General features: G+C 35.4%; 1 pseudogene; it reads left to right on the top strand.

The window, feature by feature from the left end:
* LOC147488188 (lon protease homolog 2, peroxisomal-like) lies at positions 1 to 23,822 on the top strand (annotated as a pseudogene).

The following is a 23,822-nucleotide window of genomic DNA, read 5'->3' as shown; positions in this document are numbered from 1 at the left end:
ATGAAAAAAAAAAATAGTGGGAAAAGAGAAGAAAAGGGTTTGATTGGTGTTTTACCGGTTCGAGATGTAGTAGAATCTGCGTCTGTTAGTCTTATGTTATCTCCACGTGAATTTTGAGGAATTTAATTGCATATATATATATATATATATATATATATATATATATATATATATATGTATATATATATATATATATATGTGTTGTTTGTTTGTTTGTTTACGTGTTTGAAATGGGATGGGTTGTTTTTTGATGGTGTATAGAAGTAGGCTGGTGAATCAGAGAGCTGGAGTCGCGAAAATTCCTGCTTTCCACGTCTGATGGGGAAAATCAGCAGGAATTAATTCAATGGCATACGAGGTACATTTTTGCAAATTAGTAACAATTTGTTATGTGGTAGGGGCAAGTGAAGTTTGAATTGATGGGGTGATGTTTAAAATAATACAGGGGGGTTGTTGCAAGGGCGTTGCATCTCTCTCGAGGAGTGGAAAAACCAAGTGGGAGGGTTACATATATTGTTGTCCTTGAAGGATTATGCGGGTTCAGTGTTCAAGAACTTAGTGTCGGGGGGACTTACTACACTTGCTTTCGTGTTGCTTTCGCCTTGACATGACAAAAACTGGTGAGAGTTTTTATTAATCATTTTCAAGTCTTAACTCTGTTTTAGTGAAGTCCCAAAAGTAAACACTATGTCCTCACTACTTAAAGGAAAGTTCAATGCTCTAGTATATTTTGCGACGCGTTAAATAACACTTGGTGGCTCTTTTTTTTCCCTTTTCCCTTGTCTCTCGTCTTTCGTGTTAAATATATTAAAAAACTTCTGGTATACAATATGATAGAGTTACATATACTAGAGGAGAAGCCTTTTGTTGCGTCACTCAAAAAAATTGTTTGTTTTAAGGGTAGAGTGTAGATAAGGATCTGTGATAACGTGAGCAATTATTTTTATATAGTTTTTTGTAGTACTCTATGTAGGGCAACGGTATTGTTCAGTTCTTTAATTATCAGTTAATGCATTATTTTTTATTTATTTAATTTGTTTTTGGTATAGAGAACAAAGTTGGAAACAAACAGTTTCAGTTTTCCCCTCCATGGAAGAGATATTTACTTTAAATTTGTCTCGTGGAACTTTCATTTTTTCCAAGTTGGACCAACTAGAAAGATTGAAATTTTCTTAAGCTTGTGAAGAATGTTTTAATCATATCTTCATGTTGATAAAAACAATACAACTAGAAATAGAATGTTTACTTCTCATACCCATACTATTTTTGTTATATGGTGGGATTCGTCAGTATTGCAAAGTCTAGATTTTTTTTTCTTTTTATTTTTGGTTTCAATGCTTCGTTATCCTCTTGCTAAATGGGAATTTGCTTTGTTTTTGCATCCCCATGACTTGTACTCTCCTCTATTTTCATTTTTGAATGGACACTTCCCTTTACCAATAAATAAAATGTAATGGATGAAAAATATAAATCTGGAACTTTATTTCAAGTCTCCGTTTGTAAAATGCTGAGATGGTTTTCCATTTTATCCTAATTAGAGATGGAGCATGCAGAGCAAGACCCAGATCTTATTGCATTATCTCGCCAATTCAAAGCTACTGCCATGGAGCTTATATCTGTTCTCGAGCAAGTGAAATGTTGGTTTTGAAATTGTGTAGTTTGGTGCTTCCTTTTCTATTAGGTTTGAAGTTAGTGAAAATCTATGTTACATGGACACTCCATATTTTAAAAATTATCTATGTCGGATATGTATCCACATGTCCATGTCATTATATATGATATACCTCAATATTTGATATGTTGCCATGTCAGACACACTTCGTATCCATGTATCTCGAATACGGATGTATCCATGTCAGTGTAATTTAGGTAAAAATTTAGCAAAAAAAGAAAAATACCAGATACAGTTTTGGAGTATTAGCAATAAAATGTTATAGTTGTTTCTTTCCCTTCAAGAAAAAAGTAGGTTTTCTAGATCAGAAATTGATATCTTCATTCGATTAGATCAAACTAATGGTATTTTGGCTCTTTGCAACTTGAAATGAGATTGATTAAGGATGAAAAATGGTTTGATTAGAAATTGTGGTTAACCCAAAGATTGGTTGAATTAATTTTGAAATTGCGAAGTACATATAGAAGTAAATCTTGATAGATACTTCCTGTCAGTAGCCAAATATCTTTTTGAAACTGAAATATGGACTGAACATTCTTGGACATGATGGGCGCTAATGAAATTTATTCATCGACAGTGGCTATACTGTCCCATAATATTGGTAGATTTACTCTCTATTCACTTTTTACCTTGAAACTATGCTCGTCCATTTCCATTTCCATTTCCATGTTTCCGTCCTTCAATTTCTTCCTCTGCGCATCTTTCGCTGGAACATTTACCTCTTTTTATCAGTAGTAACTTCATTTCTGCGGTGATTACAGAAATAAAAAACAGTGGGAATGATGCATGGGCATATAATTGATAGTATTTAGTTTAGTTAGTTTCTATTTTTATTTATTATGTTAGTAGTAGTTTCTTATTAGGACTCTAAATAGAATTAGGAACAAGGTTTATTATATAAAGGCATCTAGGCCTTCATTGTTAGGTTGGTTGTTTTTGGATTGTTTAATTAAGAGATTGAATTAAGGAAATTCGTTTTCCCTTTGAAACCCTAGTTTTTGGGTGTTTATCAATTTTATTCATTAATGTTATTGATTCGAAGTTGCTTCCGCCTTCGTATACATCAAATTGGTATCAGATTTTTAGGTTTTTCTTGGTTTGCTCATCATGGACACTCAACAAAGAGGACGCGGACAACCACCAGCAATAAATACACGACTAAATTGTGTAGAAGAAGAACTACAAGGTAGAAAGATGGAATTGCGAGAGATTAAGGAGATGTTGTCAAAACTCGTACCTAATTATCGACGTACCGCAACTGTTGAAGAGCAACTCTTGCCAAGGGAAGAAGACGATGCCCCTAGTGATCACAGTTTGCATATGGGTGATATTAAATTAGACGTGCCTGAATTTGATGGAAAATTACAGCCTGATGCTTTTGTTGACTGGTTAAATAAGATTGAAAAGGTTTTTTATTATAAAAATTTGGAGGATCCTAAGTGTGTTAAATTAGTTGCGACTAAATTAACAGGTTATGCACTTGTTTGGTGGGATGAACTTCAATTGACTTGTGCTAAATTGGGTTACAATAAAATTACCACTTGGGATAAGATGCGCCGAGAGTTGAAAAGAGAATTTATACCTCATGATTGTGCGAGGGATTTATTTATGTGCCTCCAAAATTTAAAACAAAAGTTTAAGAGTGTGACTGAGTATACCGAGGTGTTTCTTTTATTGGCCACCAAGGCTGATTTATCTGAGACTATGGAACAGAAGGTAGGAAGATATTTGAATGGTTTTACCTAGTCAATACAAAAGATTTGGCATTTAAAGATATTTTTGATATGTCTGACGCTATCAAATATGCTCTTAAAGCTGAAGAATTGCATAAATCTTCTGTTTCTATAGCTACACCACATCCAGTTTCTATTCCCATAAGCACTTTTGAGGCTACATGTTTTGAGTGCAGAAAAGTTGGACATAAGAAAAGTGATTGTCCACAGTTTAAGAGAGTGGCGTTAGTCCATGATGATCATAGTGAGATGGGTGCTACACAGTCGCCGCATAGTATGACTCAGCCTGTGGTTGTTACACCTCCTAATTCTGGTGTTCCTGCTTTGATGATCCGTCGATCCTTGGTTACATCTTCTACTGATAATCCTTCATGGTGTCATTTTTCCATTTTTGAAACTCGTTGTATTGCAAGAGGCAAACTTTACAATAGCCTTATTGATAGTGGTTCTAGTGATAATCTTGTCTCACAAGAAATGGTTGATAAGCTCCACTTGAGGATTGAACCGCTTCCATAACCATACAAAATACAAGACTTGAGCAAGGGTAGTGAAATTGAGGTTACTCATCGTTGCTTAGTTCCTTTCTCCATTGGCTCCCTTTACAAAGATGAAGTTTGGTGCACTGTGATTCCTATGACTACTGTTTACCATCTATTATTGGGGCGACCATGGCAATATGATAGATACACAACTTATGATGGCGCTGCCAGTACCTATTCTTTCATTTTTCAGGGCCAACAGGTTGTATTGTCTCCACTTCCTCCTACATCTACTGCTCAAGGTCTTCCCCAACGTTATGCCTTTTCTTCTTCTTAATCTCGAGGACGAGTTTGCTTCTAAGTCGGGGAGTCTGATGCATGGGCATGGAATTGATAGTATTTACTTTAGTTAGTTTCTATTTTTATTTATTATGTTAGTAGTAGTTTCCTATTAGGACTCTAAATAGAATTAGGAACAAGGTTTATTATATAAAGGCATCTAGCCTTCATTGTTAGGTTGGTTGTTTTTGGATTGTTTAATCAAGAGATTGAATTAAGGAAATTCGTTTTCCTTTTGAAACCCTAGTTTTTGGGTGTTTATCAATTTTATTCATTGGTGTTATTGATTCGAAGTTTCTTCCGCCTTCATATACATCAAGGAAGGACCAAGGTGCTTCTGGAAACTGTTCCTATACACAGACTTGCTGATATTTTTGTTGCCTACTTTGAAATAAGCTTTAAGGAGCAGCTGTCTACGCTAGATTCAGTTGACTTGAAAGTAAGGCTGTTAAAAGCTACTGAGTTAGTTGATAGACATTTACAGGTAAGCTTTTTGGAATAACTTTGCAGCCAGTGGTGAATCAACTCACCTGTGTGTTTGCATCCAACTATTCTATGTTTATTGTCTATTCATGGATGGAGACACTTTACATACACGTAATCGTTTCCTTGCAACAGTCAATTCATGTAGCAGAGAAGATAACACAAAAAGTCGAAGGACAGTTGTCAAAGTCATAGAAGGAATTTCTTCTGCGTCAACAGGTATGCCATTTTGCGTACTTATTAGCTATTTCCATTTTCTTCAATTAGTAGGCATTTTATACACATGGTTAATATGAGATTTGTAGTATCCTGGAGAGGGGGGAAAAGTATTTGTAGGATCATGTTGCTCTATGGTTAATATTGTAGCATGCTATCTACGAACTAAAGCCTATAAGTACGACAGAGTAAAAAATGTGAAAAAAAATGACATAAATTGAGAAAACGGAAACCTTATTTACACGGAACATCAAAGTTAAGGTATTTCTAATGTATAGTGTTTAACTCACTCTGATAAACATATAACGGTAAAAACGAAAAAGAAATGAAAATGTAATACGATGCTTCACGGTTATTTTATTAAAGTTCCTTACTCTAGATAACTCTTTGCTTCACTTCATTCTAGTGTATGCATATAATGCGTTTGTTCACTTCGAATTATATTTGAGCTTGTATTTGGTCAAGCTATGCCTATTCTTGAAACAAATAGATATGTTCAGTTTCTTCCCTTTCTTCTTGGGTTGGAATCAAAATTGTCTTTTTATCTTTTAGCTTTCGTGTAAATACATTATCCAGATGAGGGCCATAAAAGAGGAGCTCAGTGATAATGATGATGATGAGGATGATGTGGCTGCCCTGGAAAGAAAGATGCAAAGTGCAAGCATGCCTCCAAATGTTTGGAAGCATGCATAGAAGGAGTTACGGTACGCTATGTTCTTATCATTATAGTTGTCCATTGCTTTATCTACAAATAGTTTTATGGGAAACTCAAAAGGGCAGTTTGTCAGTATTTAATTGTTTGCATTCTTTTCCTTTGTTATGTTTAACTCTTCCTCCAAGACGTTGGGGCCATTTGGTATTGCTTAAAAGCAGCTTTAGGATGTTTTAAAAGCAGATATTTTATTGTAATATTGTTTAGCAATTTAAAAAAGCATATTAAAAAAATAACAAAAACTAATTCAAAAGAAGATAACTCAAAGCACCATTTTGATATTTTTTTCTGTCTAATTTTGAACTTTTTAGAAAAAGCATTTTTGTAAGTAATGCCCCGAAATGGACAAAAGCCCTTTTTAAAAGCAGTAATTCTGATGTTTCTTGAAATATGCTTTATTTTGAAAATAAGCAATGTCAAATGGGGTCGTTACCTCCACGAAGTTATACATTGTCATGAGGACTCTAGTAATATTCCTTTTGAGCACTTCATTTGTACATGAGAAGACATTTTGACATGAGTCTTTTGTGTTCCACAACTTTTGTACATTTGTTGTTATTTTTTCTTTTTGGCTGTTTTTAATGTAAGGACATGCTTCTTCCAACTTTTTATTGTTTCTATATTATAATATCAACAAAACATCTATTTATCGATCAAAAAAATAAAATAAAAACTTGACTAAAAATGTTCTTTGACATAGCTTGAATTTTGCTGAATGTTGCTCGTTAAAGATGTCAACCATTTTTTATTCCTTATTTTTTAAAATATAATGATCTCCTGAACTTTAGAAATACATAATGAGGCAATTTCTTATAGATTTTCCCGCCAACTAATAACTTCAGGCGTTTGAGAAAAATGTAACGTCAACAACCTGGATATAGTAGTTCGCATGTCTACCTGGAGCTTCTTGCTGATCTTCCTTGGCAGAACGCTAGTGAAGAACATGAGCACTTGAGAGCTACAAAGGAACGTCTTGACAATGATCATTATGGTTTAGTCAAAATTAAACAACACATTACTGAATATCTGGCTGTTCGCAATATTGACTACTATAAACTTCTTCCTACATTTAATATGTTAACGTTTTTGAAACTAGTAGTGATTATTTGTGGAAGTTGGATTGCAGCTTAAACCAGATGCCAGAGGTCCAGTACTATGCTTTGTGAGTCCACCAGGCATTGGAAAGACATCTTTGGCATCATCTATTGCAGCCGCTCTTGACAGAAAATTTGTGAGGATATCTCTTGGTGGTGTCAAGGATGAGGCTGATATTAGAGTGCATAGGAGGACATACATAGGAAGCATGCCAGGATGTCTTGTAGAAGGACTTAAGGTTTGAAGTTCAATATAGAATCTCTTTACTAAACCACTCTATATTCATTTCATGGCCTTTGCATATTGAGGTTTGTTAGGTCAGAATCTCCACATTGTTGACATCCATCATTGTCCCTACGATCTTTAGATTTGGTCACATTATCCACAATGTTCTAATGTGTAGTTGAGGTCTTATCTTGTCAAGAATAAATGGCCAGATTTAGGATCTTAACATGTAACAACGGTATTACTAACATAACATTAACAATTATAATTTAAATGTAGAAACACTAGGTAAGACATAATGAGCATACAAATGCTAAAGAGGAGAGGGTGGGGTATGATGATCAAAGTGGATACGATGAAAGCATATGGTAATTTATCTTTGGAGTTTCCTTAGTTGTGTGATGGAGGGTGGGATTTGGGTTGTGGAGAAAATGGATCAAGAAGTGTATTTGTCGTGCAGGGTTTTCAATTCTTATTAAGGGAGAACTTAAGGGGGAACTAAATCTCCAATGGGGCTTCGACAAGGTGTTCCTCTTCTACCTTTCTGTTATAGTATTGTGACCAAGGTCCTTAACAAGACAACTTCAAGTTTGCAGAGGCCGCGACACTTGATGGGGAATCTTATTCGTAATTTTTGGATGTTACTCTGTCACTATGTTTTTTTCTTAGTGCTACATTAGGGAAGTCTCATGCTATCAAGAATCTTTTAATATGGTTTGAGATGGTCTTCAAATGAAAATTAATTTGGCCAACTCCAAGGGTGTCAGGGTGGTATAATCTAGTAGAACTTGCAAACGTATGAGACTGCCATTGTCTTACTTAGGGATTTTCATTGGGTGCAAAAAGCAAATCCAGGGCAAAATGGAGGGAAGTTGGACAAGATATCCAGTCTCGATTTAAGTGGGGGCGGAAAGATAAATGCTTATTGAGAGGAGAGAGGCCCGTATTGTTTCAAGGCTACTATAAGTCAAAATCCAAATTGTATCTTATTTACAAAACTATTCCTAATGGTGTGCACAAGAAATTAGAAAAAGTTTTTAGAAGTTTCATTTTGGCTTATGGTGGCATGGAGAAGAACAAAACCAACTATGGGACATATTTCTATGCAAGGAGTGTTTGACTTCAACAAAGAAGCCATGATAGCATACTATCTAAAAAGAGTGGAGTGGCCTTGTTTGGAATGATTCCTTTAGGAAAATTCTCAATGATTGGGAGGTAGAAGAGCTTTGCAATATATTAAATATCATATTCATATATCAAGTGGGTGAGTGGGTAAAGTGGTTTGGGACAAGCAACTAGGAAAATTCGCTGTGAAATCGTATGTGGGGTTCTTGCAGAAATATGGTGAAAAGTTGGGCTCAAATAAGGTGAAATGGATAAGGTGTTTTCGCATTAAAAGATTTGGATGAATTCAATGCGATATAGAGTGGCTATTTTTCTTGGGGGAGGATACCTGGAGAAGATCCAAACGCTACATAATTTGAAATGGACAAGATTGGGGATGCACAGTGTCTTGTTATGCAACGATATCGAGGAGGATGGGGATCATTTGGTTCTTAATTGTGTGGAATATGGAACGATTACTTCTTGACTTTTGCAAACCATGGGCCTTTATTTGCAATGTAAATGAGGCTCTGGGAAGGGACATCATCTCATCTTCATTGGGTTCTAAGGTAGAATGGTCTGCATGACACTTACCAAAGGCGATCATTTGGTCCTATGGAAAGCAAACCGGAGGTTCTTCTAACACAAAACTAAGAAGTCACTTATGGATATGATATTTCTTGAGATAAAAGAGGTGTCATTTGACTCGTTGATAGATGTATTGGGGATTAGAAATGTTTACTTCAAATATTTCATTTGTAACGGGTATAAATTTGTGGAGCGGATAGATTTTTCATTTTTTGTATCATGTGAGTTGTAGTCATCATTAGCATATTCCTGATCTATTGTCTAAAAGGGTGGTTGATTGGTTGGTGTCATTTTCTGGTACTTTACTGGTTTTGGAATGAGATATATATTTTTTCAATACAATTGTGCTCGAACCTGTGAAGAAAATGCATCCTAATTGCTATTAGAAATGAATGGAGAATCTAGGAAAGTTTTCTTAACATATAGAAGTTTTATAGCCTTATCAATCAGTATCACCATTTGCAGCGCCTTCTCCCTTCTCATGCCCCAGTTTAAAACATATCTAGTTACTTCAATTTGCACCGAACATTGTGATGAAATCTACTCGCGGAAGCAGGAAGTAAGATGAACACCAATTAAAATTAACATAAGACTAAACTCAAAGTTAAAGAATAACACTCAACAAACATAATTAAATAACTCAATTGAAATAAATCAACCCTAGAATCATCTCAATAGGGGATAAATGGGAATTCAACCCTCGAACACTCAAGTTTGTACTCACATCAACACTGATGAATTCTTTGGCTTAAGGACCTATTTATAATAACCTATGGTTTCCGAATCCAAATAAGAATATAACTCTAATTGGCAACTAACATCAATCCTAAGCCAATAAGAAAACTAGGAAGAACCTCCTAAAGCTAATAGAACTTCTAAAAACAATTGAACAAACTAAAACTTATAATTACTAAAAATAGTAAACAAGAATTACTATAAATAACATGTCCGTGAGTTACTATAAATAGCAACTGCTATTTAAATCACATTAATTTTCAATTTATACTAGGTAGATGTGAGGAGCTGTAAAAAGATCTGAAAAATGGTATTCTTAAACTTCTATTATTGTTAAACCTCAACCTTGATTGTAATCCTAAAAACGTTTGGCATATAAGATGTATGTTAGAGTTCTAAGAGGACATCTCCCGAGGGGATTTAAGGATTGCAGGTGGTCCATTGGGGGTTTGGGGGCAGCGGCTCCCTTCCCAAATATTTTAGGAATATAGCGATCTTCTTGTGCCATTCTGACTTTTGACTAGGTTTCATTAGGATAAACATAACATATTTTCATGTTTGAATTGTAGCGAGTAGCAGTGAACAAGCCAGTCATGCTGCTTGATGAGATTGACAAGACCGGTTCGATGTGCTGAGATCCCTTTCAAAGACTTTTGGAAGTCCTTGATCCCGAAAGCGAACAAAACATTTAATGATCGATATCCATTCCCCGCCCCACAATTTATTCCAGATCCCATGGTTGTGTTTTTCAAAATTATGTATATGGACAGAAATTTAGAAAATGAACACACAAAGACACACACAAACAAACAAACATAGATGACCAACAAACAAAGATGCATATACACTTATACACACAGGTATTACCTTAAAATTTTCTGCTATTTGCTTGGTTTTCTCTGTTTGGTTAGTGCAATTATTCAACACAAGAACTTCCATATAAAATGGAGTTCTGGTGGTTGGTAATTGACTTAATTAAAATCTAAATGTTTTGGGAGCAATGCAGGGATCTTATTCCTTGACTGAAACTGTCCAATATGATTATCCAAGATTTATGTTACCATTAAGCAATTCTCACCACCTTTACACACATCGTTTTTGGTGGCCCCATCCTCCTAAACTGTTCATCCATGTCTCCTACTGGACATTGCTTGCATGATTAAACCATTTTGATGTATTAATATTATTGGCATCTCAATCAACTCACTTTAGTTTCTCACCAATTTAGTTAAAGATCCATGTGTTCATTTATATTATATCCTTCAGTCCTATGGTCCTACCACCCATCTTACCATCTTTATCTCGGTCATAATATATTGATGTTTTTCTGAGTTGTTGGGTGTTCTAGCAATAGTATAATATTACACTTTAGTTTTCTGTAACTTATTCAATTTGATTAGACAATCTCAGTTAAATAGTATTCTACCAAAACACCTTCGCTTCAATTATTACCGCCCTTCACTAATATATTGGCCTATTTGTAACATCCTCTTCAATTCATGAACATCCTTACGTCTAGTACAACCAAAAGTGGTTTTGCACTGAATATCAAATCTAAATCCTAGTTTTCCAGGTTGCAACTTAAATAAATAATATAATGCTCAGTCATGTCCTATGATGTCAAAATTTGTTGTTCTTGCAAGCTTGATTGTGTTGGAAAGCTAAACCATCCAATTTCATTTTTTGTTTAGCGCAGTGTTAAATCATTTGATCACAATCTTTTTGAAAAAATATTATTATTTGGATGAGGTATTACACTCACATTAATGCGGTGTTAGATTATTTTTTCTTGGGCTTACATGAATATGAGGTTACAAATTAAATCGTATATATGAGATTATACTTAGTTATGTCCTATGATGTGAAAGTATGTTGCTCTTGCAAACTTGATTGTTTTAGATGGCTAAACTATCAAATTCATTTATTTAACGTTGTGTTAGATAATTTGATCATAACTTTTAGTGTAATATTTGAATGAGTGGTATTAACATTTGGATGAGGTATTAAACTAACAGAAACATTTACATAAGGGAAGGTTTAGTTCTTCTTATGGATTGTGGTGGATGTTCTGATGTTAATGTGGTGTGCATTCTTTTACTAGGCTAATTTGGTTAATTCTCTGCTTTTAGTAATATGAGAAACCTGTTGGTGTGCATGCATTAGACTACTCTAATTGAGAGCATATGCAATATAAACTGGATACCTTGACTAAAGACCACCAACTATTTGAATGTTCCATTCGACCTTTCAAAGGTGATTTTTGTTGCGACTGCAAACAGGATCCAACCTATTCCTCCACCACTTTTAGATCGTATGGAGGTCATTGAGCTACCTGGATATACACCTAAAGAAAAGTTAAAAATAGCCATGAAGCATCTCATTCCAAGAGTTCTGGATCAACATGGACTGAGCTCTAATAATCTTGAGATTCTTGAGGTATATAACTAAATATTTGACATTTCCAACTGATAATTGACTTTGGTTTCCATATTCACGTAGGAAAGCGTACTCAACTTAATAATAGTCAATTGGTTGTATGCAAACATATAGAACGTTAATATATACTTGCAATATCGAAAACAATGTGCTCTTGTATTATTGATGTCTGATGTATTCAACTAATGTGCTCTGGATAATATGGTCTGACTTTAATAATCCTAAGATTCCTGAGGTATCATGCCTATTTTGAACATTTTAAAGTGCTTTGCGTCTTTGATTTCCATATGTATGTAGGGCAGCCTACTGGAATCATTTACAGTCCACATAGTTGTAGTCATGTGAGTGTACCCAAATATATTAATTTATAGATTTAGCACCATAGGGAAAAAGAATTTTATTGTTATTACATGCAAACAATCAAAGTTACTACACTTACATCAAACCCTCAAGAACTACACATGCATTAATGAAAGTATGGAACTAAGGCTTACCAAGGATCCTTAGATACAATTCTCCATGCATCTTCCAACTAATCATTTATGTTCGACTAGACATTCATGATCCCAGGCATTCACACAATCACACCCAATGATCTTTCTCAGTACCTTTGTTCTCAATCTTTGCTTGTGTGGAGCCCATCACATACACGTTCGATCAAACCTTTGCACAGATGGCTTAGAAAGGGACAATATAACACTAAATTTTTTCATCTTTGTGCCAAATCCAGTCATAGAGAAATTTATCTGGATAGACTGGTTATAGAGGCAGAAGAGGTGATTAGGAAATATGATCTATGGTTGTTGATTATAATTCGAAATTGTATGCCGAACTAAACCTCATCAGACCGCTAGACTTCTTATTGATAACTTGATGTGGTTCGTATTTCGGATGAGGAAAGAGATCCTTTGGAGGATAGCAGGAGGTTTGGGAAGCCATAAATGTTTTTTGGAAAGTGATAGATGCCTGGGTCCTAATGGCTTTCTTTCACGCGTGGTGTTACTTGATCCTAACACTTGGACAACATACTTGGGAGACATGGTAAACAACTCCTTTGGGCTAAATACAATAGCCTGCTATGATACCACATTGAACTTTTGGGGCACCCAACTAAAACCAATTGGCTATGAATGGAGAGGCCCAGGAACTTCCATACTATTCTGCAATGCTTTAAACATCCCATATGGGACTATACTAAACATCTCAACATGCATCTTTGTTGAATTATTACTCAAACTTTGCACATTCACGTCATGCAAATGTCAGTTCTTTGTACTATGTTTTTTTTCTTGTGGCGTAACTTGGTTTAGAAAAACATATTATGTGATTAAGAGACAATGTATATCACTTGATCTTACAGTATGTGATGGCTTTGGTTGTTGTAGGGCACAGTGAAACTTCTAATTCAAAGATATACTAGAGAAGCTGGTGTGAGAAACTTGGAGAGGAACTTAGCTGCCTTGGCTCGTGCAGCAGCGGTTAGAGTTGCTGAACAAGAAAGTACAACTTCGGCCAGCAAAGATGTGCATCCTATGGATGCACCATTGCTGGACACCAGACTTATCGAAGGGGATGAAGTAGAAATGGAAGTTCTTCCAATGGGTGTAAACAATCATGAGATATCAAATGCTTTCAGGAGTACCTCAGCTTTAGTTGTGGTTGAGGCTATGCTTGAGAAAGTATTGGGGGTAATTTATTTCTTCTTGTTTACAACAATCTATATTTTTCTATACTTTTGCTTGAAGCATTGTTCTTGGAGGGAATATGAGTATTTAGTTGTGACTTAGCTGTACATGTAGGTGGCTAATTTGTGAAAAATACAATCTCAACAATTAAGCTTGTCCAAGTGTTGGTGTGTTATTGTTAAGGCCCCTGATTTAATTACACCCCAATGCACCTAATCTCACTCCGAATTACACCCCATTAACTGCTCCTTATCTGTCTTGTCACCTTTCCGTGCCCATTTCTGATTTTATCTTTTATTTACTCGGTTAAGCGTTCTCATTTGTTATACTGGAATGGAGCCTCCCAAATATGATGACAAAGAGACTGCAGAACGAGTTACGACTCGTGAGTATCGGTTGGGCTTGTGTGGACTACCTTCGGAGGAGAAGTTCAGTTTGTTGAGGCCACGTCAACAATCGGAAAGGGTGATTTGCATCTCACTGGTCAACTCGGCGATGTTATCAAAGAATCAGCCCAAATAGCACTAACTTGGGTATTCTTTTATTGCTCCACTGATAATGTTTTGATTCGGCTCATGTGTTCACAACATTGACAATCTATTTTTGCATCTGCTTGTCGTGAAAAATAGTACCTGCTAGTTCTGCAGCTTTCTTGTGTACCAATAACACCCAAAATGTACAACACTTTCTTGAATCCTTCTTAGCATCTTCCAAGGGGTTTTGTCTTGTGTCTTGAGGGCTTCACACATGTGATAGGCTTTTGCCTGCTTCACAGCTAAATCTGCAAAACTTGTCACACGTGCACAACTACAGAGGGTGATAGACGTATCTCTCTCTACAGGTAGTATCTCATTTTAATTTCCATTTGTATAAATAAGAACATCTAGCTTTTAGAAGTTATGGTTGTTCAACTTTTAACTTATTGAAGGAAATTGAAGAGTTTTAACGACATACTCTTCACCACCCTATTTTTCTGGAGTTCAACTTTTAATTAAAAAGATGAAAGGATTCAACTTTTTAATTCATGGAGTTGAGACTTGAGAGACATTTGATTTCTTACTTCTCATTCAAATCTAAATAAAAAATAAAGTAAAACTTTCTGTTCTTTAAGAAGACCCAAACTCAACCTTAACAAAAATTTGATTGATGAAAGGTGGAAATGTTTTATTGTTTATTTGCACATGATGGACCAATTCCATGAATGCCATTTGTCAACACCTAGCAGACTAGCACCAGTTTTCGAAAGTTTGTAATACTACCAAGATCAGTGTTCTAAAAAATGCTAGGCGGTAGCCGGGCGATGCAAGAGCGCCTAGGCCTTCTAGGCAGTGCCTAGACGGGTTAGGCACTAGGTGGTTTTTTTTCCTAATATATATAGTAATACACACTTATACTACAAGAAATGAAGAAAATAATTTACCATAACTCAAAAAATAAACACAAACAAAGATACTTATTACAAAAATGCGTAATAGTTGAAGAATATCGACTTCATATAAAAACATACTCTTTGTTATAGTGGCATATAATTTACATTAGACTTTAGTCTTTTAAACTCATTCAAATCTTAAGCCTACACGGGCCTTTATTTACGACATTTAATCATTCAAAAAAAAAACTTGACTGGACGGCCTAGAGGCCGCCTAGACCCGTCTATCCCGCCTAATCGGTCCGTCTAGACCCGCCTAGTCAGTCCACCAATTTTTTAAACAACTTGGGCCTAGGCGAGTCGGTTGGGCAGCGCCTAGAGACGGCCTAGACCGATTTTTAGATCAGTGACCAAGATAGTTTCCAACTGCCCAAGTATACGTGTATATTTTGTGGTTTTATTCTTTCAGAAGCCTTTAATGAAGTTGTGCATCATCGTATCAAATTTTATTACCTCAGAATGTCATGTTTTACCATATATCATACTCGTTTATATCCTCAAACTTGCATGAAATGCTCCTTATGGGTATGGTTGTGTCTTGTCTGTGCAAGAACATGTCCATATGCGCATGTAAACGTGTATGCCTATGACACAACTGTGCCTACTCTTTGCATACAAACATACAAAATTCTGGTGAAGAATGAATATACGACACGTAATTGGACCCAAAAGTAGATATTTTGAGTAATTGATATAGAGGCATACACCACAAGTTTCGTGGCTTTTCAGTATGACTGTACTTGAACTTCCTTTGCTTGTTCTTTAATTTTTGAAGAAACTGGTATGCACTTTCATTTTCATGTATAGCCTGAGATAACTTATTTTAAGTAAAAGGTTTCTCTAATTTTGTTAGGTAAGAGCTAGGGCAGCAGATCTTCAATTAGCGATTCTTTGGACAACTAAACTCGATGGAGGGCCGTGATATTCACATACATTTTCCTGCGGGGGTTGTACCAAAAGATGGACCCTCGAGCAGATGTGACCTTGGTAACATCTTTGGTTTCACTATTTAGTCGAGAAAAAAGTAAGAGCAGACACAGCAATGACTGGAGAAATGACTCTAAGGGGTCTCATATTACCTGTTGGAGGTATCAAGGAGAAGGTGTGTTCTGTACCCATGTTTTTATTTACCTAAGCAACACAATACTTCTTTAGGATTCTGATATGAATGATTCACGTTCATCAATAAAAATGTTGTTTCGTGAATCCTTCAGTTTTGTGTAAGTTTGAAATCTCTCCTATCAAAGTATATTGAACAAGCTAAGCAACCTTTCTGATTTCTGTATTCTGCGAAATTCCTTTTTAGTGATGATCCAATGAGGTACCCCTTGTATAGTATCTGATAGGCGGAGTATGCAGCACAGTTCTGATTTCTATTAGTTTGTTTGGGAATTTGACAATCCTTGGAAAAGAAACTATTCTAAAAGTCATTCATTATCATTAAAAAATGCTTCGTACTTCTCTTAATGAGTATTCAATTAGGACAAAGAGCACCTTATTGGATCAATAAGCTACTATACATAGGATGGTGAAAAGGAGAAAATGTTGTAAGAGCATTCCCAATGCAAGCCACTCTTATTCACCTCCACGTAAGCTCAATTTTCCCTCTTTTCCACCGTTTTGGTGAAAAGCAAGGTAAGGCTGCCCAATGCAAAGGTGAATATTAATCTCGAACGGGATGTTTGATTCCGTCTGTATGTAAAAATCGAAAAAATGCGCTGGACGGAATGAAACATCCCGTTTGAAGTTTTAAAAAAAAAAAAACCGAAAAAAAGTCAAAAAACACGCAAGATGGAATGAAACATTCAGTCCGGAAAAAAAAACTAATTTTTTTTAAAAAAACACACGAGACGGAATTAAACATCCCATCCGAAATTCACAGCTCAGCCACTATCTCGGTTGAAGGTTTCACTCTCGTTTTGATTTGGGAAAATAGTCACCTTTGCATTGGGTAAAGGATTTTTTACCACTTGGAGGTGAAAATTGTCACATCCCCTTGATATTCACCTGCATTGGGAATGCTCTAAAGAAATCGCACTCTGTGATAGTAGTCCCGGACTACAACTTCAAGATACATCATTGAGTCTCGATTTCAAAAACTTCGCGTCATAGTCCATTTGTTATTTTGCCTTTATACCTGTGGAACATATAGTTTGTCACCTTTTCCACCCTCTAGTTGAATATGCTCTTAAAGGAGCAAACTAAGGGGTTGTTTATTTTTTTATTTTTAAGCATTCAGCACCGCTGAACACTAAGTTTTCAACCTTCAGCGAAAGGTAAGTTGTTTGTTTTTATAGGAGTCTTCAGCATTCAAAGGTCCAAACCGACTTCAGCATTCTGTGTTTCTTTTCTCACTGAATGCTGAAGAAAGAGTTGCTCAAGTTAGGTTTCCACCTCTACCCTTCCATAACTTGATAACCCCCACAAGGTAACTCGATCATCTTCTCCCACTTTTGGTTGTTGCTCTATAATAACTAGGTACGTAAAAGTCGTGTTTTATCAATTTGTTTTTTCTAGCAAATACTGATTTCTCGACTCTATTTATCTTTGATCCATTCTTAATATTTGTTATGTGTACCATTTATATTTCTGTTTGTTTTTTTTTTGTTTTTGTTGTTTTTTTTATTGGCAAAGATGTTTTTGTGTTTTTGTTAAGTTCTTTTTATATATCCAGGACTGTTCATAATCAGTAGGAGTTCACGCGGAATATATTCTCATGATATACACAGATATATATAGCTAGAACAACTAGGTATCTATCAATATTGCCACGTAGGTAACTAGCTCATATGATCTACAAGATGACCTGTTAAAGGATTTCGCCATATGATCTACTGGAGTTTGATAGTTTAGACTTCTACCAAATACGTACCTTGAAGTCTTTTTTTGATACGTACCTTGAAGTCTTGAACGAATACTCTTAGGAAGTTGAGAAACTCTCCACTAGCTGTAACGAGAAGTTAAAATAAAAGTTCAAAGTAGCTTGATTTACAAACTAGAAGTTGGAACTTTCAATCTCGAAGACACCCTAAGAAAAAAGAGCTAGAAACCTTACTCCAAGTGGAGTGCGTTGAAAAAGTGTGTTGATCCAGGATCTGGAATTTTATTTATCAATTTTTGAAGTTGTTGATGATTATGGCCTTTAGATGTCTTAGTAAAAAGTTTCACTTATGTACTTTGTTCCATTTGAAAATGAGGACAATGGAATTATCGCATAAACTAAGTAGAAACAAAAGCGTTTTCCTCCTTTGTGAAGCGAGGATTCAAGCTCGTTACATTGTTGTTGCTACTGCTTTTTTCAATAGCTTGTACAGCCCTTAATCCAATTCAAATTTATGGAGACACATGTTTCAACAATTGTTTCTTTGAGACCTAGATGTGTGGGGTTTCCTAGAAGGGTATAAGGATGCTTCTTGTGATTTCATTGATAGATAGGTATTGTTTGTCATTTCAACCTGGTACTTGTTTCATGAAATATAATCTTCTTCAAGCTTTTAAACTGTAAAACCAAGTAGTTCTTGTTTCTACCAAAGGATTTTTCACATTATTTCTTGGCTCTTGCTTTTCCACTGTGCTATACAGCACTTTAGTAAGTAGTACAATCGAAATTTTAGCAGCTCAAACCAAAGGATCAACAAAGAATTATGAACTTACAAGAAAGCTAGAAAACTATAAAATTGAATAGAACTACTCGCGAGATATTTGATGAGAAAATATGCTTCTGTTTTATGCAATTAAATCAGTTCTTGATGGGAAAAACGTTCTTGAACTTGTAAGGTTACTGACAATTAGGAGTCAAGATAATAGGAGTCAAAATATTGCCACGCGGGTAACTAGCTCATTGACAAATCATATAAGGATATGAATTATCTTGATGCAAAAAAGAGAAAAAGGTCATTAGGTCAGGTTCTTCTCTGCTATCATGAACAATAGATTCATGATCAAGCTTGCAGTGAGTAGACTGTCATGAATTGGAACTATTGTTTCTTCATAGTGAGTAGACTGTGCAAATATTTGTTTTTATTCAAAATTGCATTCGTCTATGCTTCTATGTATTTTTTTATTTTATTAGTGGGCATTACTTTAAATTCATTTAAATGGCTAATGAGTGTCATTAGGTATGGGTCCTCGGAAGGAAAAACTAACTCCAAGAGTTTAGAAAGAGAAAAAAACAACTCAGGAAGTGGTTGAGAAATCTGCTCCAAATCTGAGGTTAAAGATTGATGATACGTGGAAAAAATGTTTCATCAAAATGTGTTTGGACGAGGTTAATAATAAAGGCTTTAGTGGAACTTCATTAAAATCAGAGTCATGGACTAAGATTAATGAAAAAATGAGCAAGAATTACAATGTACAATACACACAAAGGCAACTCAAGAACCAATGGGATTACCTCTGAAAGCAATATGCGGCATGGAGGTTACTATCAAAACAGACGGGTCACGGAGTCGATTTTGTTAGAGGTGTCTTTGAATTCTCGGATGAAGTTTGGGACGATTTAATTGAGGTAGAAACCCGCATATTTTTGTTCATACAAGTTATATAAGCGTATGCATATTATTTTATTTGTTTAATTTGATTTTTTTTTTTGCTATAAACAGAAATATCCGTTGACGGGTCAATTCAGGCATGCTCCGTTGATGAATAGGGACTTGTTAGAATCCTTGTTTGAGCCCACCCTAACTTCTGGAGATGAAATGTTTAATCACAAGCATCCAATTCCAATGATGAATCCCCCTAATGATGATGTTGCAAAGGCTCAGAATATTGAAAGTGATGGAGATGAGGATAACCAAATTCACAGAGCTGATTACTTCCCTAATGTCACAATTTGTGGAGACTATGATCTTTACACATCACAGGATGTACCCATGGATGACACACAATATAATCCTTCTCATGATATCCCATCTGATAATGAAAAATCTCCTACATATGTACAGAATACTCCAGCAGATGGGCCACCTAACCAAAGACAGGTTCCGACTACGTCGCGAGCAAAGAGTGATGCAAGTAGATCACAGCAAAAACGTAAGAGAGATTCGATTGAGCCAACAGATCCTCTTGTTAAGAGTATTGGGGAGCTTGTGGAGATGGTGAAGACTGAAACCATGGGAGACAAGAAGTTTGTGGATGAAGGTGATGCGCAGGTGCAAGAGTTATATGTTTTGGGTTTGCTGGATGATTCTCTTTATCTTAACTCCTTGGAAGCTCTTTCCCTCCACGCTTCTTATAACAAGAAACTTTTTAATCTTCAAGAAAATAGGCTTAAGATCCAATTCCTGAAGAATATTACTTCTAGGATGACATAATCTTTGCAAATAATGTGTGTTAATTACTTGGATGACTATTGTATTTACATTTTGTTGACTTGGATTACTGTCATATTATGGTTATTATGACTCAACATTTATGAGTATTTTTGTTGACTTGATTGCTTATGATTGTTGTAAACTTGTTACTTTGAGGTTAACGTTTGATTTGATTTGATTTGATTTATTTATTTTTATTTTTTTAATTCAGGGAAAATGACACCACGACAATGGTTATTAGTGTATTTAATCATAATATTCACATGGCTTTTGACAAAGCGTAAGCGTATAAGGCAGAAGATATGCATATTCGCGCTTACTGGGAAAATGTACGTACAAGAGCTTCTACATGGAACTTCCACACATATGTTTAATATGCTAAGGTTGAAGAAGTCTTCCTTCATTATGCTATGTGATCACTTTCGGCAAAGGGAGTGGCTTCATGATAGTAAAGATATTGATGTAGAGAAAAAAATGGCTATGTTTTAATGACTATTGGTCACAATAAGCGAAATCGAACAATAGTAGATCAATTTCAACATTTAACACAAACCATTAGCAAGTGTTTTCATGAGGTGCTAGTGGCAATGCTCCATTTCTCAAAGGAAATGATAATTGATTCGCTGTTTGACGGGGTTATTCATAAAGGTGGATCTCGTTACCAACACCGTCTTAAGAGAGGACCATTTAAAGGAGTAGTTGGAGCTTTGGATGGTACACTAGTAGATGCACACATTCTACTTGATAAGCAAATTCCCTTTCTAGGAAGAGGAGGTAAGGATTGTTTCCAAAATGTTCTTGGTGTGTGTGATTTTGATATGAAATTTACTTATGTAATGGCTGGATGGGAAGGGATTGCACATGATGCTCGTGTATTAAATGAGACATTAAGGTGGCCTGATAAGAGCCCAAAACTGTAGTTTTAACCCCTTAACAATCGTACTTTTAGACCAATTATGTGAATAATAAGTAAGAGTTAATACTGATTACGTGTTTTTATGCATTTCAGGCTTCAAAGTCCATTATGTGCAGAAATGTGCCACTTTAGCGAGATAAAGGAGCAAAGGTCGGTTGCTAAGGAGTTCTGTGATTAAAGGCCAATTTTCAAGAAGACAAAGCCTCTAAAGCCCGGTCAAAAGATGAAAAGTCAAAGTCCACGCGGGCAGAAACAGTGCACAAAGTCAACAGAACTTCCGAAGACCATATCTTTGGACTCAGACCTCAGAATTGGGCCTACCTTACATCAAAACGACCGGCTCGGAAAGAGCTTTCCAATGGTCCAAGCCTTGGCCCAATCAGAGGAGCAGAAGTAGACAAAAAGTCTGTCGAAGTCAACTGCAGCTGAAGAGGCCTTTTTGGACTGAAAGAATTGGGTTTTGGGCCTGATTCTCTGGCCCAAAACATGGCTCCAAGCCCATGCACGATTTTTGGATCTGAAAGTATAAAAACAAAAGATTAGCTCTTTGTTAATGGTAGATAGTTAGGTTAGAAAAGAAGTTAGGTTAGGAAGCTAATGTTAATGGAGTTTAGGGTTAGAATAATTTTTAGATCTAGAATTAAATCTCCATTTTAATTAGTTTTCATTTCCCTTGTTTTAATTTAAAGTATTAAAATATTGTTATTGCTTCATTAGATAAATTAAGTAGTTTATTATTGATCAAATTCAATTTTGTCATTTATCTATTGCTTAGATCTAATTTCATTTCTTGGTTGTTAGTCATTTCGTAGTTATTGATGTTGGGTTGGATTATTGTTTAGTTAAATTTCATAAAGTTAGAATCTTTAGATTATGTTGTATTCAATTTCATATAGAAATGATAGTATAATGATATTAGAAATTTCACATCACCCATTACTCTCACCATTGTTCCTTGTGTCGAGTAGTTGAATTCTAATTAAGTCTTGAGGGTTTAAGAGTGGAACGAATCCTGACTCTAATATATTACTTCGTTATTGAGAGTAGGAATATTGATATAAACACGTATTTACGTATTTTGATTATTTGTGTTTACGCATAGATAGTTAGAATACGTAAAATCACTTTTATCATGGCCTAAAAAAAACGGATTTCCATTGCCTCCTGAAGGTGCGTATCAAAACAACATCACCGATCAAATATATATTTTTGGTTTACATATTTATGTGTCTCATTATTGTAAGTATGTAGTGTGATGCTGCATACAAACATACTAGGGGCTTTATGTGTCCTTATAGGAATGCTAGGTATTGGTTGGCAGATTTTAATCACGGTGGTCATACTAAAAACAAAGAGGAGAAGTTTAATCAGGCACATTCTTCGCTAAGAAATGTAATTGAGAGAACATTTGGTGTCTTGAAAGCAAGATTCAAGATATTGAAGAAGATGACTCCATATAGTTTTCACACACAAGTTCAAATTGTTGTAGCATGCATGGCGATACATAATTTTCTCCGTTGCGTGGCCATTGATGATGATGATCGATTGTTCAAGCGATATGAAAAAGAAAATGTGACTATTCCAGTGAGGTCTTCAATTAACTCTGACAGACCAAAAGCACCACCAAGTATAAATCACACATTTGGACCCGAGGCACATAAGCACATGATCAACTTGCGTGATCAAATTGAGGAACAATTGTTTAGTGGACATATATGATCAAGTTTACAAGAGCCGCACTTTGGAGTTACTTGTAATGTCATTTAACTTGGTATTCAGATTTTATGGATGACCTTATGATTATTGAACTATTATTTATGTTTATAATTTTAGTATTTTTTTTATCTCATATTACTATATGAGTCTTTTAGGCGTCAAAATGTTGAATAAACAAAGGAAACTCTGTCAAATCCATTTTTAACTCTTTTGTTTTACAAGTAATCAAGTTAGTGTTCAAATTAGATTGCAAGGGTAAAAATATCTAAATGATTTATATTTAACATTCATAGTCAGATCATTCTGACATAAAACAAACATGTTTTTATGAGTTCAGCATTCAGAAGGTGGGTCATTCAACATTCAGCATTCAAAATTCAGAGGCTCAAAAAAACAAACGACCCCTAAGCTTCTTTTATATAGTTATTTGAATTCAGCGATTTATAAAGAATATGGGAAGTAATTAGTATCAATAATGTCAAAAAACTGTCTCTCAGGCCTTAACGGTAAGAGATAAGAACTGTATAAAATGGACTTGGATGCATATGGTCTTTACGCGCACTTTGACTCTTATTGGAGAAAATGTTTACTATTTGTATGAATATGCAGATATTGGCTGCTCATCGTTATGGTATCAAAAGAGTTATCCTGCCCGAGAGGAATGTGAAAAACTTAGTTGAAGTACCATCATACGTTCTTGCCAGCCTGGAGGTATTTTCCTTTTTGTTTAGTGTTTTTTGACATTTTCTAATAGGTATATCCATGGAATCTTGCAAACAACAGGGAGATATAGATGTTAGTTAGGGTGCTTGTGTACATCTATCAATGGGTTTTCTCACAAGTCATATCATTTTTAGAAACAAATACTGCTTGCAAAAAGGATGGAAGATGTGTTGGAGGAGGCATTTGATGGTGGATGTCCTTGGAGATTGCATGCAAAGTTATGA

The sequence above is a fragment of the Coptis chinensis genome, chromosome 7 (assembly GCF_015680905.1).
Source record: "Coptis chinensis isolate HL-2020 chromosome 7, ASM1568090v1, whole genome shotgun sequence".
Taxonomy (NCBI): domain Eukaryota; kingdom Viridiplantae; phylum Streptophyta; class Magnoliopsida; order Ranunculales; family Ranunculaceae; genus Coptis; species Coptis chinensis.
This window is presented reverse-complemented; position numbering and strand designations above follow the sequence as displayed.